Genomic DNA, 17,974 nt, shown 5'->3' with positions numbered 1-17,974 from the left:
CACCAAAGTGCTCACCTACATCCAAATCTAACACCTGTCCTGGTTCATTACCCAGTACCAAATCCAATACGGCCTCGCCTCTCATTGGCCTATCTACATACTGTGTCAGGAAACCCTCCTGCACACATTGGACAAAAACTGACCCATCTAAAGTATTCGAACTATGGCGTTTCCAGTCAATTCACCAAGGAGAGGAAGGAGAGTGACATGACGGATGTTGAGGTTAGGGATGGGTGTGTGAATACTCTTGGACATGTCAGCATAATGAAGGAGGAAGTGTTGGATATCTTAAAATGCATTAAGGTAGACAAGTCCCCTGGGCCAGATGGAATATATACCAGGTTACTGTGGGAGGCAAGAGAGGAAAAAGCTGGGGCCTTAACAGATATCTTTGCATCATCTTCGACCACAGGTGAGGTTCCGGGGACTGGTGAATAGCCAATGTTGTTCCCTTGTTTAAGAAAGGAAGCAGGGATAATCCAAGTAATTATAGGCCGGTGAGCCTGACCTCCGTGGTGGGGAAACTGTTGGAGAAGATACTGAGGGACAGGATTTATTCAAATTTGGAAGCGAATAGACTTGTTGGTGATAGACAATACAATACATTAATTCTCAAGTTTCATTTTTAAAGGTTTGCCAATGGCTTATTCAAATTTGTCTCCAACGCACGCAGAACTTAATGGGAGATCAAAGGAAGTCAGTTTAGCAGATAAGGATCATGCAACGGGAAAACTCTGACAATGGGAAGGCTGTACTCCAGATGTAATATGGGAAATGTCACTGCCAAATTTGCACACAACAAGATCCCAGAATCAACAATGAGATAATTGCAAGAGAATTTGTTTTTGTAATCTGGATTGAGGGCTAAACATCGGCCAGGACACTGGGGCAAACCATCTTCAAATCTCGATCTTTAACATCCAGATGAAAGAAGATTAAACGGGGCTTTGCCTTAACATGTTTCCCAATTGTGATCCAAGTTGGATTTGATAGAAATGTAAACTTAATTTTTCAATTTGCAAACGCAACCTAATATTACTCATAAATCAGCTGCTACTCTAGATCATTTTATATTCTTCTAATTATTTTGTAAATATTAAACAGCACTGGTTACAATTTTGTCATACATAATATTTACATATATTGACTCTTCTTTCGTAAGGTGTAGTTGCGAATAAATCATTTCTGAGTGCCTTCTTTGTGAAATTAATTATTTTTCCTCAACTGCAATGCGCTTACCATCTAATTTGTTTTTTTTCTGAACATTGTTTAATGATTCCAGTAAGCAATTAAGCGTTTCCAGCTTCAAGTCATGCTTTTAACTGGCCGTGTTTCCACCCTATCACAGTCATTCCCTTACCTCCCTATCTGCCTCCCCGCGCCCCCAACCATCTCAAAACTGTTTTCAGTTTTGATCAAAGGTTACTGATCTGAAACATTGGCAAAGATTTACCTCCCCTGCTCAGGGAACTTCAGAGGCAGTAGTCAGAAATCTTCTGTATAGAGATGAGCATGCCCTAAACAACTATGTTAACGTCCAACAGGTTTGTTTCGAATCACTAGCTTTCGGAGCGCAGCTCCTTCATCAGGTGAATCATCCAGAACTTTACCCTGGAGGGTGAATTGTGACGAGGATGCAGGGATCCTACAGCAAGATCTGGACAGGTTGGGCGAGTGGGCAAACCAATGGCAGATGCAGTATAATTTGGATAAGTGTGAGGTTATTAATTTTGGAAGCAAAAACAGGAAGGCAGATTACTACTTGAATGGTTGTAAATCGGGAGAGGGGAGTGTGCAGCGGGACCTGGGTGTCTTTGTGCACCATTCGCTGAAGGTAAGCATGCAGGTGCAGCAGGCGGTAAAGAAGGCTAATGGTATGTTGGCCTTCATTGCAAGAGGTTTCGAGTATAGAAGCAGGGATGTGTTGCTGCAATTGTACAGGGCCTTGGTGAGGCTACACTTGGAGTATTGTGGGCAGTTCTGGTCTCCTTTTCTGAGGAACGATGTTCTTGCTCTTGAGGGAGTGCAGTGAAGGTTTACCAGACTGATTCCAGGGATGGCGGGACATATGAGGAGACATTGACTAGGTTGGGATTGTTCTCGTTGGAGTTCAGAAGAATGAGGGAGAATCTCATAGAGACTTATACAATTCTAACAGGACTAGACATGGTAGATGCAGGGAAGATGTTACCAATGATGGATGTGTCCAGTCATGCACAATCAATTACTCTCGAGACAAGGTGAGTCATAACTAATCGGCTTTAATCAGCTAGAACTGTACCCAGCAGCTTCGATACAGAAAGTGAAGGCTGCTGGGATGGCATTGGTTCTTATACTCCGCCTCTCAGGGCGGAGCTATGTACATTAGCCAATGATAGACTCCTAGGTCTAGCCAATGGGCATCCACCTCGCCGTTCCTTCACTATCGCTGGGGCAACATCCTGGAACTCTCTCCCTATCAGCACAGTGTGTGTACCTACACCTCAGGGACTGCAACGGTTCAAGAAGGCAGCTCACCACCACTTTCTGAACGGCAACTAGGAATGGGCAATAAATGCTGGCCGAACCAGTGATGTCCACAACCCATAAATGAATATTTTAAAAAAATCTATGCCAAAAGCACATTGGGCAGGCTCTGAAGAAGGCCAGCAGATATCGCCACTCAACCACATCCCCCCCCCCACCCTCCCACCACCCCCCCCTCCTCCCTCCTCAAGTCCCAACAACACGAACTGTCAGTTCTGTGGACACAAATCTTGGAATGGACTCTTCAGTCATAGGATGATCCACGAAAGGCACTGGCTGCTTTGAGGAACCTGAACGGAGAGGAGTCTATCACTTTACCTTTGCAAACGCGTCAGTGGGAGAGATATTTTGGATCAATATTTTATAAATCTGTGGTGTTTGAACTGAAGGCCATGGGTGACATATGGCTCACAAACTCCACGAAAGAAGCTGTAGCTAGCAACAGGATACACGGGAGATCTCCTCACGCTTCCATGACAACGTTTGTGGAGGACCATGGGGAACACCAACGCTGAGGGAAAAATCATGGTAACATTATCACCAAAACAACAACAACATCTACAACCTCACCTTCAACTCACTGAACATTCTGCCTTGGGAATTGCTGTTCCTTCATTGTTTTCCTCCCAAAAGGCCAAATAGTCTATTCCTGCTCCTGAGTTATATATTCAATTCAGCGATTCTAGATTTAAAATTCTGACATTGCTGTTGTACAATTGATATGGGGGTTGCAGCAATTTTAGAACTAACGGCTGACCAAGTCCCAGGTCCTGATGGACTTCGTCCGTTGATTTTGAAGGAAGCGGCTGCTTAAATAATATCTGCATTCGTTCTGATTTTTCAAAGTTCCCTTGATTCGGAAAAGTCCTTTCAGATGGGAAAATGTAACTCCCCGACTCAACATAGGAGGGAGGCAGAGCAGGAAATTACCACACCAGTTAGCTCAACATCTGTCACATAAGAACATAAGAACATAAGAACTAGGAGCAGGAGTCGGCCATCTGGCCCCTCGAGCCTGCTCCGCCATTTAATGAGATCATGGCTGATCTTTGTGGACTCAGCTCCACTCTCCGGCCCGTACACCATATCCCCGAATCCCTTTATTCTTTAGAAAGGCATCTATCTTTTTCTTAAAAACGTTTAAAGAAGGAGCCTCAACTGCTTCACTGGACAAGGAATTCCAGAGATTCACAACCCTTTGGGTGAAGAAGTTCCTCCTACATTCCGTCCTAAATCTACCTCCCCTTATTTTGAGGCTATGCCCCCTAGTTCTGCTTTCCCCGACCAGTGGAAACAACCTGCCCGCATCTATCCTATCTATTCCCTTCATAATTTTATATGTCTCAATAAGATCCCCCCGCATCCTTCTAAACTCCAATGAGTACAGTCCCAGTCTACTCAACCTCTCGTCAGAATCTAATCCCCTCAACTCTGGGATCAACCTAGTGAATCTCCTCTGCACTCCCTCCAGTGCCAATATGTCCTTTCTCAGGTAAGGAGACCAAAACTGAACACAATACTCCAGATGCGGCCTCACCAACACCCTATACAATTGCAGCATAACCTCACTTGTCTTGAACTCCATCCCTCTAGCAACGAAAGACAAAACTCGATTAGCCTTCTTAATCACCTGTTGCACCTGCACACCAACTTTTTGCGACTCGTGCACCAGCACACCCAGGTCCCTCTGCACAGCAGCATGTTTTAACATCTTACCGATTAAATAATAATCCATTCTGCTGTTATTCCTCCCAAAATGGATAGCCTCACGCTTGACAACATTGAATTCCATCTGCCAGACCCTAGCCCATTCACCTAACCTATCCAAATCCTTCTGCAGACTTCCGGTATCCTCTGCACTTTTTGCTTTACCGCTCATCTTAGTGTCACATGGAAAGTATGGGCATCTAATATTAAGGAGGTTACAACAGGGCACTGAAAATATCTCAGAGCAACAGAGCAGTCAGGAAGAGTTAACGGGCAGGATTTTCCATTGGCAGATGCCGAAATTGGGAAACTAGATTGAGTGGAACAAAGAACAAAGAACAAAGAAAATTACAGCACAGGAACAGGCCCTTCGGCCCTCCCAGCCTGCGCCGATCCAGATCCTTTATCTAAACCTGTCACCTATTTTCCAAGGATCTACTTCCCTCTGTTCCCGCCCGTTCATATATCTGTCTAGATGCATCTTAAATGATGCTATCGTGCTCGCCTCTACCACGTCCGCTGGCAAAGCGTTCCAGGCACCCACCACCCTCTGCGTAAAAGCTTTCCACACACATCTCCCTTAAACTTTCCCCCTCTCACCTTGAAATCGTGACCCCTTGTAATTGACACCCCCACTCTTGGAAAAAGCTTGTTGCTATCCACCCTGTCCATACCTCTCACAATTTTGTAGACCTCAATCAGGTCCCCCCTCAACCTCCGTCTTTCCAACGAAAACAATCCTAATCTACTCAACCTTTCTTCATAGCTAGCACCCTCCATACCAGGCAACATCCTGGTGAACCTCCTCTGCACCCTCTCTGCATCCACATCCACATCCTTCTGGTAATGTGGCGACCAGAACTGCACGCAGTATTCCAAATGTGGCCTAACCAAAGTCCTATATAACTGTGACATGACCTGCCGACTCTTGCACTCAATACCCTGTCCGATGAAGGCAAGCATGCTGTATGCCTTCTTGACCACTCTATCGACCTGCGTTGCCACCTCCAGGGTACAATGGACCTGAACTCCCAGATCTCTCTGTCCATCAATTTTCCCCAGGACTCTTCCATTGACCGTATAGTCCGCTCTTGATTTAGATCTTCCAAAATGCATCACCTCGCATTTGCCTGGATTGAACTCCATCTGCCATTTCTCTGCCCAACTCTCCAATCTATCTATATTTTGCTGTATTCTCTGACAGTCCTCCTCGCTATCTGCAACTCCACCAATCTTAGTATCATCTGCAAACTTGCTAATCAGACCACCTATACCTTCGTCCAGATCATTTATGTATATCACAAATATACATAGGTTCCGATTACAAAATCGCTCCAGATTGCAATTCTCTGTCATCTCGACCGTGGCGACAATGTGGTCCGGACGCACGTACAGAAAACACCGTTGGCATTTCATTCGTGGGCCTGACCCAGTATTCTCCGCGGCCTCCGCAATTCTCCGCCTCCGATGGGCCGAGTTCCCAGTGGCGCGGTTCACTTGTGTTTTTTTAAATAATGAATCCGGCGTTGTGGCTGCTGAGGGAGAGGGAGGGGGTACGGAAAGTGTCCAACATGGCCGAAGTTTGCTGACAGTTGCACCGCTGGCCGGGGGGGCTTCTGCCAGGTCTGGGGGGAGTAGCGGGGGGGGGGGCGATGGCCAGGCGGTGGGCTGTGGGGTCAGGTTGGACGGGCACGGAACACCACTGTCGCAGCCGGCAAGGCAGCCAGGCAGCGGCGCAAGCCGCTAACAGCTCACTGTGACCTTGGGGCCACGGGACATATAGGTGTTTCCCCCCCCCCCCCCCAGCCCACCCCCCTAGGTCCCCTGTGGCCCCAGCCAACCCATCAGTGGAGTGGGCGCGCTCCAGGACAACCAGTGCCATCTTGTTGGCTGGGATAAGTGTGTGTGGGGAGGGTAATGTCTGTGTGCGGCTGCAGCTGGTCAGCCTCCCGAGTGTCAATCACGGACCCGGCGAAACCTGCACCGTTTCTCATTGGAATCAATTGTGTTCCACGCGGCCCCGGTGCTCGCTCCTCCGCAGTCGCTGAATACCAGTTTTGCTGTCGTGAAAGTCCATGAATCCCGCCCCGGCGCCAACACTTAGACTCAGGAACAAAGAATCCAGCCTGACATATTTTTGGAAAAGGGAATTCTTGTTTGACTAATTTTGAGGCAGTAATAAGCAATACGGATAAAGGGAAACCTGTGAATGTACTGTACTTAGATATCCAGGTTTGACAAGGTGCCACATGAACGGTTACTATGCAAAATAAGAGCTCATAATGTAGGGAATAACCTATTAACATGGTTAAAGGATTGGTTAGCTGACAGGAAACAGAATGGATAAATCTGTCATTTTCAGGTTGGCAGAATGTAATGAGTGGAGTGCCACAGGGTTCATTGCTAGGGCCTCAGCCAATCACAATTTAGAATGTAATGAGTGGAGTGCCGCAGAGTTCATTGCTCGGGCCTCAGCCAATCACAATTTAGAATGTAATGAGTGGAGTGCCACAGGGTTCATTGCTAGGGTCTCAGCCAATCACAATTTAGAATGTAATGAGTGGAGTGCCACAGGGTTCATTGCTAGGGCCTCAGCCAATCACAATTTAGAATGTAATGAGTGGAGTGCCACAGGGTTCATTGTTAGGGCCTCAGCCAATCACAATTTAGAATGTAATGAGTGGAGTGCCACAGGGTTCATTGCTAGGGCCTCAGCCAATCACAATTTAGAATGTAATGAGTGGAGTGCCACAGGGTTCATTGCTAGGGCCTCAGCCAATCACAATTTATATCAATGCCTTGGATGAAGAGACTGAATGTATGATTGCTAAATTTGCTGATGGCACAAGGATCAGCAGAAAAGTAAGCTGTGAAGAGGAGATAAAATGTATCTATTCCCTTTGCAGACTTGAGAAGGCAAGAATTTGGCAAATGGAGTATCATATGGGCAATGTGAACGTATTCACTCTGGCAGGAAAATTAGAAAAATAATAGAACTGAGGTACCGAGGGATCCGAGTGTTCTGATATATGAATCACAACATGTTACCCTGTAGTTATTAGGAAGGTCAATGGAATATTGTTGCTTATTGAAATAAGAACATAAGAACTAGGAGCAGGAGTCGGCCATCTGGCCCCTCGAGCCTGCTCCACCATTCAATGAGATCATGGCTGATCTTTTGTGGACTCAACTTCACTTTCCGGCCCGAACATCATAACCCTGAATCCCTTTATTCTTCAAAAAATGGGGATGGAATACAAAAGTAGAGAGTTTTTATGATGAGAGAAAGTGCTGTTTCTTGGCAACGTGGCTTGTGGAGTGCCGCCAAATTTAGTTTCTATGCCAACCAAGCAGCAAGTTTTTAAGTCGGCTCCTTTTTTTTTGCAGGGGAGCTTTGTGTTGGTGAGGGCAGAGTGAAGTAACAGGTAACGGCGACAGGCCATCGGAGGAAATGAATTATTTAAAGAAACAAAGATTAAAAGCTAAGATTTACAGTAAGCAGCCCAGCTATCACATTCTATTCATGTCACCCGACAAGTTCAAAGGTGCATCTCACACACTCAACTTTTATTTTGATTTTCTTTTCCCTCTCTCTCGCGTGGCGACTGTACCGCAAATGAATCGATTCATTTGTTCTGTCGAATTGTGTTTGTACAGTACAAAATTGCCAACAAACATACCTTGGCGCGCTCTCTCTATTAAATTCTAATAGCCTGTATTGGTGCAGGAGGTAAAATCATTACTGTTATATTCTCCCTCATCACTGCCGGTGCCCCGCTGGATCCAGTTATTTATGACGGGTTCTCAAGTTGTCATTGCCCAGAATGATTGCTGTTTTGTTCTTTGTACCTGAAGTATTTTGTCCGCTAATAACGTCAGAAGAAGCAGCAACATCACCAGCTTATCTCTGTCTGCGGTGGGACTTCTGAGTGAGGGCTGATTGATTTAAACCGGTAACTGGCAATCCTTCAAATGCCTTTTATTTTGACAACAGAGATTTGTAGATTTATAAGACAAAGTGTTATTTTCGGGGGAGGGTTGCGGGAATCAATTCAGCCATTCAGCCCATCGCGTGTGCACCGACCCTTGGAAAGAGCACGCTGCCCAAGCCCACTCCCCGATCCTATCCCCATAACCCAGTAACCCCACCTAACCTTTTGAACACAAAGGGGCAATTTATCATGGACAATCCACCTAACCTTGTTCGACGGTGGGAGGAAACAGGAGCTCCCGGAGGAAACCCACGCAGACGCGGGAAGAACGTGCAAACTCCACACAGACAGTCACCCAAGGGCCGAAATTGAACCCAGGCCGCTGGCGCTGTGAGACAGCAGTATTTGTTTGCAGATAACGGCGACGATGCCTGGGCAGTGTCAGGGGGCACCGCCAGGGATACGTGCCTGGGCATGATCGTCTACCTCCTGTGCGATGCACTCACCTTAGCCTCTATGGAGGGTTCTACTCACTAGGTGCACACTGGGGGAGAGCAATCGTTATTAACATCGGTGGCCCTCATGCCATAGTGGATGGATAATGTGATGGGTGGAGGGGGTGTTTAGCAGCCGTATCAGATGCTATTTTACTCTAATGGGGATCCTGACATTCAACGCCTTTACTCTGGCATGAAACACTGTTTCGTCAACTCGAGGGATCGTCCACTCCCATCACCAACTCCCGCCTGACAGAAATGGGAGTGGGTGTTCCCCCGCCCATGGTCTCTGTGTCTTTCTCATCTCCGGTTATTTGCCATTGAACCTTATTGCTCACAAATAATAGTGCATTATTTTAATAAAATTCTGTCCGATATTATTGGTGAAGTTCATGGAAATCCCTAGCCAGATTCAGACTGAAATGAAAGCTGTAAATGTTGATCTTTATTTCCTTGCTTACATGCTTAGCTCTAAAACTTCAATGAGTACAGACCCAGAGTCCTCAACCGTCCCTCATATGACAAGCTCTTCATTCCAGGGATCATTCTTGTGAACCTCCTCTGGACCCTTTCCAAGGCCCAGCACATCCTTCCTTAGATACGGGGCCCAGAACTGCTCACAATACTCCAAATGGGCTCTGGCCGGTGCCTTATACAGCCTCAGAAGTACATCCCTGGTCTTGTATTCTAGCCCTCTCGCCATGAATGCTAACATTGCATTTGCCTTCCTAACCGCCGACTGAACCTGCACATTAACCAAATAATGAACACCGTTGGCCAAAGCTTGGTAAATGAAGTAGACTTTAAGGAACATTTTTAAGGAGCAGAGAGGTGTGCAGAGGAGTTAGTGAGGGGGTTCGAGTACTTTGTGGGCCAAAGGGAATCAAAAGCTGCCGCTTCAAAATAGAAAACAGAAAACTAGTTTAAAATAAACTTTATTTATGATAAATTATTAACTCGGTAGTCAGCTAAAGAACATTTATTTCTTCTAAACAGCACATTTCTCCACGGTGAGGAACTGCTGTCCCTGAATTTCAAGCTGTGAGTGTAGTATGATTATCCCTTGGGTAACATTGCTCTCTAATGAGAAATGCTAATAAGCTTCAGCACAATCCCCTGAACAAACAGCTACAATAAACTGTGCATTTATTGTAATCAGAATGTTGGCAGGAACAAAGGAATGGAGGCTGATTGTTCTCGCAGACGACTCTTTCCAGCTTGCTTTCTTCTGATCCCCCTGCTTTTCTCAATTTCATAATTGCAATAAATGTTACAATTAGAAAACTCTTGTTGTATATTTAATTTCTCTCAAATGAGATGGCAGGGGTTTCCATGCGTGTAACAGGCTTTATTTGCAGTGAATATAAGAAATATGGACAGGAGTACATCAGTTGGCCCTTTGCGCCTGTGTTGGCACCATTTGTATAATCATGGCTGATGTTCAACTTCAACACCATTTCCTGCCCGCTTCCCCAAACCCCTCAATCCTGGAGACCAAGAATATGTCCCCCTCAGCCTTAAATGCCATGGCATACAAGGCCAAGCCCCAAGTGCTGGAAGATGGGATTAGAATAAGTAGGTGCTCGATGGCCGGTGCAGACACGATGGGCTGAAGGGCCTCGTTCTATGCTGTAAAGCTCTCTGACTCTCAATAAGTTCATTAATGGAGCATTCCACAACTCCCTGGGGTGAGAATTCCAAAGACTCGCAACCCTTTGATTGAAGTAATTTCCCCCCCCCCCCATCGCAGTCGTAAATGATTGCCTCCTTATCCTGAGGCTGTGCCCTTATTGGTAGAGGGATTGAGTTTCAGAGCCATGAGGTCATGTTGCAGCTGTACAAAACTCTGCTGCGGCCGCATTTGGAGTATTGCGTTGATGTGCGATCAATTGCACAAAGACTAAAGTTGGGTACAACTGTGGCTTTATTACAGTCAGATGCGTGGCCTCCTTCTGCAGCTGGCGAAATGGCAGGGCACTGGAGGTCATGCATGTTTATACAGTTCTCAGTGGGCGGAGCCAGCCGCCAGGAGCTACCGGCGAACCTGTAGTGCAGGTCCCACCTTACATCTCCTATTACAGTGGTTCACCACATTCACCCCCTGTTAAAAATGAGTCCGGCGGGGGTGATGTGAAACTATATACAAATAGTGCAATTATGTACAGTGGTAGGAAAAAAAAAGAAAAGTCCATGTTCAGCTGGTCTGGTGCTTTGGTGCTTCGTTGGGAGCAGCGTAACGGTGGCGGCGAAGTCGGTGCTGGCGGTGGTGGAGGTGGCACCGATGGCGGTGGTGGTGGTGCTGATGCTGGCCAGCCATCAGGGAGCTCCGGGAGTGTGCCGAAGTCCTCTTCGTCCTCTTGTGCGGAAAAGGGGGGGGTGGGTGGTCTGGTGGGGTCAAGATTGGCTGCGCGGTGGGGGGGGGGCACATGGGTCGGGGGGGTGTGTTGGAGTGGAACCTGATGGTGCTAGGTCCCTGAGTGAGACAGCATCTTGGCGGCTGTCGGGGAACTCAACATAGGCATATTGAGGGTTGGCGTGGAGCAGGTGAACCTTGTCTACCAAGGGGTCCGCCTTGTGGAGTCGGACGTGCCAACGGAGAAGGACCGGTCCTGGAGCTGCGAGCCAATTCGGGAGCGACACCCCGGACGTGGACTTCCTGGGGAAGGTAAAAACGCATTCATGGGGTGTGTTGTTAGTGGCAGTGCACAATAGTGACCGGATGGAGTGTAGAGCGTCAGGGAGGACCTCCTGCCAGCGAGAGGCTGGGAGGTTCCTGGACCGTAGGGCCAGCTGGACGGCGCTCCAAACCGTCCCATTCTCCTGTTCTACTTGCCCGTTTCCCTGGGGGTTGCAGCTGGTCGTCCTGCTGGAGGCTATACCCCTGCTGAGCAGGAACTGACGCAGCTCATCGCTCATGAATGAGGATCCCCTGTCACTGTGGATGTAGGCGGGACAACCGAACAGAGCGAAGATGGTGTTGAGGGCTTTGATGATGGGGCAGACGTCATATCGGGGCATGGGATAGCGAAGGGGAATCTGGAGTACTCATCGACCACACTGAGAATGTACGTGTTATGGTCTGTGGAGGGGAGGGGCCCTTTGAAATCCACGCTGAGGCATTCAAAGGGGCGGGAAGTCTTCACCAGGCGCGCACGGTCTGGCCGGTAGAAGTGCGGCTTGCACTCCGCACAGACCTGGCAGTCCCTGGTGACTGTCCTTACTTCCTCGATGGAGTAGGGCAGATTGCGGACTTTGACCAGATGGTACAATCGAGTGACCCCTGGGTGACAAACACTGTCGTATAGGGCCCGGAGTTGGTCCACTTGTGCGCTGGCACATGTACCTCGGGAGAGGGCGTCTGGGGGCTCGTTGAGTTTACCGGGGCAATACAAAATCTCGTAATTATAGGTGGAGAGCTCAATTCTCCACCGCAAGATTTTATCATTTTAGATCTTGCCCCGCTGTGTGTTATTGAACATGAAGGCTACCGGCCGTTGGTCCGTAAGGAGAGTGAATCTCCTGCCGGCCAGGTAATGCCTCCAATGCCGCACAGCTTCAGCGATAGCTTGGGCCTCCTTTTGATAGATGGGTGTCGAATTTCAGAGGCATAAAGGGTGCGGGAAAAGAATGCCACGGGTCTGCCTGCCTGGTTTAGAGTGGCGGCACGGGCGACGTCTGAAGCGTCGCTTTCTACTTGGAAAGGCAGTGACTCATCCACTGCGCGCATCCCGGCCTTGGCGATATCTGCTCTGATGCGGGAAAAAGCGTGTTGTGCCTCGGCCGCGAGAGGGAATTGGGTGGACTGAATGAGTGGGCGGGCCTTGTCCGCATAGTTTGGGACCCACTGTGCGTAGTAGGAAAAGAACCCCAGGCAGCGTTTGAGGGCCCTGGGGCAGTGGGGGAGGGGAAGTTCCATGAGGGGGCGTGTGCAGTCAGGGTCGGGCCCGAGAAGTCTGTTTTGGACTACATAGCCGAGAATGGCTAACCGGGTCGTGCTGAACACACACTTCTCTTTGTTATAGGTCAGGTAGAGAAGAGTGGCAGTGCGGATGAATTTATCGAGGTTGGCATCATTGTCCTGTTGGTCATGGCCGCAGATGGTGACATTATCTAAGTACGGAAAGGTGGCCCGCAAACCATACTGGTCGACCATTCGGTCCATCTCCCTTTGGAAGACCGAGACCCCATTTGTGACACCGAAAGGGACCCTAAGGAAGTGATAGAGGTGACCGTCCACCTCAAAGGCCGTGTATGGCCGGTCCGACTTCCGGATGGGGAGCTGGTGGTAGGCGGATTTCAGGTCAATTGTTGAGAAGACCCGGTACTGCGCAATCTGATTGACCATATCAGATATGCATGGGAGGGGGTACGCGTCGAGCTGCGTGTACTGATTGATGGTCTGGCTGTAGTCCACGACCATCCTGTGTTTCTCCCCAGTTTTAACCACTACCACTTGGGCTCTCCAGGGGCTGTTGCTGGCCTCGATAATACCCTCCTTAAGCAGCCGCTGGACTTCGGACCTGATGAAGGTCTTGTCCTGGGTGCTGTACCGTCTGCTCCTAGTGGCAACGGGCTTGCAATCCGCAGTTAGATTGGCAAAAAGGGAGGGGGATCGACCTTGAGGGTCGCGAGGTCACAAACGGTAAGGGGGTGTCAGGGCCCGCCGAATTTGAGGGTGAGGCTCTGGAGGTTGCACTGGATGTCCAGGCCCAACAGGAGTGCAGCGCAGAGATTAGGAAGGACATGGAGGCGGAAGTTACTAAATTCTACGCCCTGGACAGTGAGGGTGACTGTACAGAAGCCCCGGATCGGGACGGAGTGGGATCCGGAGGCTAGGGAGATCCTTTGATTGGCAGGGTGGACCGTGAGGGAGTAGCGCCTTACCGTATCTGGGTGTACAAAGCTTTTGGTGCTCCCGGGAGTCCTGTAGGCGCGAGGTCGCGTGGCCGTTGATTTTCACCGTCATCGACGCGGTGGCCAGGTTGTGCAGGCGAGATTGGTCCAGCGCCATTGAAGCGAGCTGCGGGTAGCCGTCGGATGCTTCGGGTGGTGAGCATGTGCGGTTCCGATGTCGGGATGTCCGGAGACCCTGTGGGGGACAAGATGGCGGCGCCCATGGTGCGCACATTGCTGGGTCGGGATAGATGGCGGCACCCATGGTGCGCACGTTGCTGGGTCGGGATAGATGGCGGCACCCATGGGGCCACATGGCCGAAGGGGGACAAGATGGCGGCTCTGCAGGCTTTACAAACGGCAGTGCGGGCCGGGCAGTTTTGGCGGGGGTGCTTCTGCTGACCGCAGAAGTAGCAGCGGGGACCCCCGTGGTGCGCGGATCGGCGTGCGGCACAGGCGTATTGGGAAGGCAGGGCCCCGGCTGAGGAGGTCGTCGGCGGGGTCCAGGAGGGGGAGGAAGGAGTAGAAGGGTGGACAGCGCGGCGGGAGGGGTACGATTGCACATTACGGGATGCGACCGTCATGGAGAGCGCCAAGGTTTTCGTCTCCGCCAGTTCGAGCGTGGCCCCATCCAGTAATCGTTCTCGGATGCGGTCCGACGCAATCCCTGCCACGAAAGCATCGCGCATGAGGAGGTTCGCGTGTTCGCCGGCCGTAACGGCCTGACAGTCCCAGTCCCGGACGAGTGGAATTAGGGCGCGCCAGAAGTCTTCGATGGTCTCACCAGGTAGTTGCGAGCGGGTGGCGAGTACATGCCTGGCGAAGAGCGTGTTCGTCTTCTGAGCATAGTGTTCTTTAAGGAGTTCCATCGCTTTTGTGTAACTTGTGGTGTCTTGGATCAACGGGTACACGCTGGAGATCAGTCTGGAGTACAGGACGTTTATCTTCTGAGCCTCCGTTGGCGCGGGGTCCGCCGCGTTGATGTAAGCCTCAAAACATGCCAGCCAGTGAGTAAAGTCTTTCCTGGCGTCGGGCAAGTGCGGATCCGGCTGCAGGCGATCGGGCTTAATTCTGATATCCATTCTGTGGAAAATCTGACTGTAATAAATTGATCCACGATCAATTGCACAAAGACTAAAGTTGGGTCCAACTGTGGCTTTATTACAGTCAGATGCGTGGCCTCCTGCTGCAGCTGGTGAAATGGCAGGGCACTGGAGGTCATGCATATTTACACAGTTCTCAGTGGGCGGAGCCAGCCGGCAGGAGCTACCGGTGAACCTGCAGTGCAGGTCCTACCTTACATCACCTAATACAGTGGTTCACCACATGCATGCAGTTCTGGTCGCCGTATTATAGGAAGGATGTGGAAGCATTGGAAAGGGTGCAGAGGAGATTTACCAGGATGTTGCCTGCTATGGAGGGAAGATCTTACGAGGAAAGGCTGAGGGACTTGAGGCTGTTTTCGTTAGAGAGAAGAAGGTTAAGAGGTGACTTAATTGAGACATACAAGATGATCAGAGGATTGGATAGGGTGGACAGTGAGAGCCTTTTTCCTCGGATGATGTCTAGCATGATGGGACATAGCTTTAAATTAAGGGGAGATAGATATAAGACAGATGTCAGAGGTAGGTTCTTTACTCAGAGAGTAGTAAGGGTGTGGAATGCCCTGCCTGTAACAGTAGTGGACTCGCCAACACTAAGGGTATTCAAATGGTCATTGGATAGACATATGGACGATAAGGGAATAGTGTAGATGGGCTTTAGAATGGTTTCACAGGTCGGCGCAACATCGAGGGCCGAAGGGCCTGTACTGCGCTGTAATGTTCTATAACTTCATGTTCTAGATTCCCCTTCCCGGGGAGACCATCTCAGTGTCTACCCCATCAAGCCCATTCGGAACCCCGTGTTTCAATGAGATCACCTCTCATTTTTCCAAACTTCAGAGAATATACACCCATGTCACTCAGCCTCTGATCATGCGCCGATCATAATATCCTCCCCACTTCAGGTACCATGCCCTTAGTGCTGTCTTGTTGTGGCAGAGTGCAGCTGGAGTTTGGTGAAACAGGGAGTTAGTTGAAAGAGGGAGGAGCGGAGATAACTGGATCTGCAAAGGACACCTCATCTTGGGCACCAGGCTGAGTTTGAAAAACATCACAGGTGGCATCACAGGAAACGATAAGTTAATTGGTTAGCAAGTAACTGCTAATTTGTATTACCTATTCTAAGTTGCTTTCAAATTAAAGGTAAAAATTATAAATATTTTGCAGATTACAAACTAAAAACCAGTTGGTAATTTAAAAAAAATTAAAAATAAATTAAAAAATATAGAGATGCAGGGCCAGGTGATGTGCTGTTCCTGCATGATGTGGGAGCTGGTGGACCTTATTGTGGTTCCTCATGAACACACCTGTAGCAAGTGTTGGTTCCTTGGGGAACTTTGGGCCAGAGTTGATGAGCTGGAGTCTGAGCCTCGGGCGCTGTCACACACCTGGGAGGGGCAGAGTTATCTGGACGCTGTGTTTTAGGAGACACAGTTAGAAGTCTTACAACACCAGGTTAAAGTCCAACAGGTTTGTTTCGAATCACTAGCTTTCGCAGCGCAGCTCCTTCCTTAGGGACTGGTTTAGCACACTGGGCTAAATAGCTGGCTTTTAAAGCAGACCAAGGCAGGCCAGCAGCACGGTTCAATTCCCATGCCAGCCTCCCCGAACAGGCGCCGGAATGTGGCGACCAGGGGCTTTTCACAGTAACTTCATTTGAAGCAATTTTCATTTCATTTCATTTCAGGTGAATGAAGAGGTGGGTTCCACAAACACATATATAGACAAATTCAATGGTGCAATCTGATCATTTCAGGAGACAGTCACACCTGTTAGATTAACTATCTTGAAGTTAGTCATTGGTCAGGGACAGGAGGATGTGTCTTTAAGTGAGGCAGGTGGAGGTATCCAGGCGGTAGGGCTGCAGGAGCCTCAGCTCTTGTCCGTGTCCAACAGGTTTGAGATTCTTGCTCCCTGTGTGGATGAGAGAGGGACTGTGGGGAGGATGAGCAAACTAATCACAACACTGTGGTACAGGGAGCTATGCAAGTGCGGGAGAGAAAAGAAATGTACTTGTAATCGAGGATAGTATAGTTAGGGGCATAGAGACTGTTCTCTGTGACCAGGATTGAGAATCCCAAAGAGGGTGCAGAGGAGGTTTACCAGGATATTGCCTTGTCTGGAAGGTGTTAGCTGTGCGGAGAGGTTGAATAAACTCAAACTGTTTTCATTAGAACGACGGAGGTTGAGGGGTGACCTGATAGAGGTCTACAAGATTATGAGGGCTATGGATAGGGTGGATGGGCAGGCACTCTTTGCCAGGGTGGAGGGGTCAGTCACCAGGAGGCATAGGTTTAAGGCCGTGGGGCAAAGTTTAGAGGAGATGTGCGAGGCAGGTTTTTTACACACAGGGTGCTGAGTGCCTGGAACGCGTTGCCAGGGGAGGTTGTGGAAGCAGATACATTAAGGGTGTTCAAAAGGCATCTCGACAAATACATGGAGAGGATGGGTATAGAAGGATACGGCACGAGCATGTGCTGACCGTTTTGGCAAAATTTGGTATCATGACCGGTACAGGCTTGGAGGGCCGAAGGGCCTGTTCCTGTGCTGTATTGTTCTTTGTTCTTGGTTCTTTGTGTTGCCTGCCTGGTGTTCGTGTACCAGATATCTCAGCTGGGCTGCAGTGGAACTTGGAGAGGGAGGGTAAAAATCCCATTGTCATAGTCCACGTTAGTACCAATGACATAAATAGAAGCAGGACAGAGGTTCTGTTGAGGGAATATGAGCAGCTGGGGGCTAAATTAAAAAGCAGAACCAAAAAAATAATAATCTCTGGATTACTACCTGAACCATGAGCTAATTAGCACAAGGTCACTAAGATTAAAGAGATAAATGCATGGCTCAAAGGTTGGCGTGGGAGAAATGGGTTTGAATTCACGGGACATTGGCACCCAGTACTGGGGAAGGAGGGAGCTGTTCTGATGGGACGGTCGTCATCTGAATCATACTGGGGCCAGCCAGGGACCTGGCCAATAGCATAACTAGGGCTATAGATAGGGACAGACCGTGTGAAGATCATTGCAGCAAGGAATCTGACAATAATAGAGACATTTGAAAAGAGAATAAACTTAAAAACTTAATGAGCATTCGGAACAAAATTAATGACTTAACAGCACAGATAGAGACAGAAACAAAGGGGTATGATTTGGTGGTGATTACTGCAACATGGTTACAAGGGAGCTGAATATCAAAGGGTAGTCAGTATTTCAGAAGGATAGACAGAAAGGAAAAGGGGATGATGTAGCTTTTTTAGCGAATCCAGGGATTGAATGAGAAATGATACAGGCACTGATGATCAATATATGAAATCGGACTG

This window comes from Scyliorhinus torazame, chromosome 7 (genome assembly GCF_047496885.1).
Source record: "Scyliorhinus torazame isolate Kashiwa2021f chromosome 7, sScyTor2.1, whole genome shotgun sequence".
Taxonomy (NCBI): Eukaryota; Metazoa; Chordata; class Chondrichthyes; order Carcharhiniformes; family Scyliorhinidae; genus Scyliorhinus; species Scyliorhinus torazame.
This window is presented reverse-complemented; position numbering follows the sequence as displayed.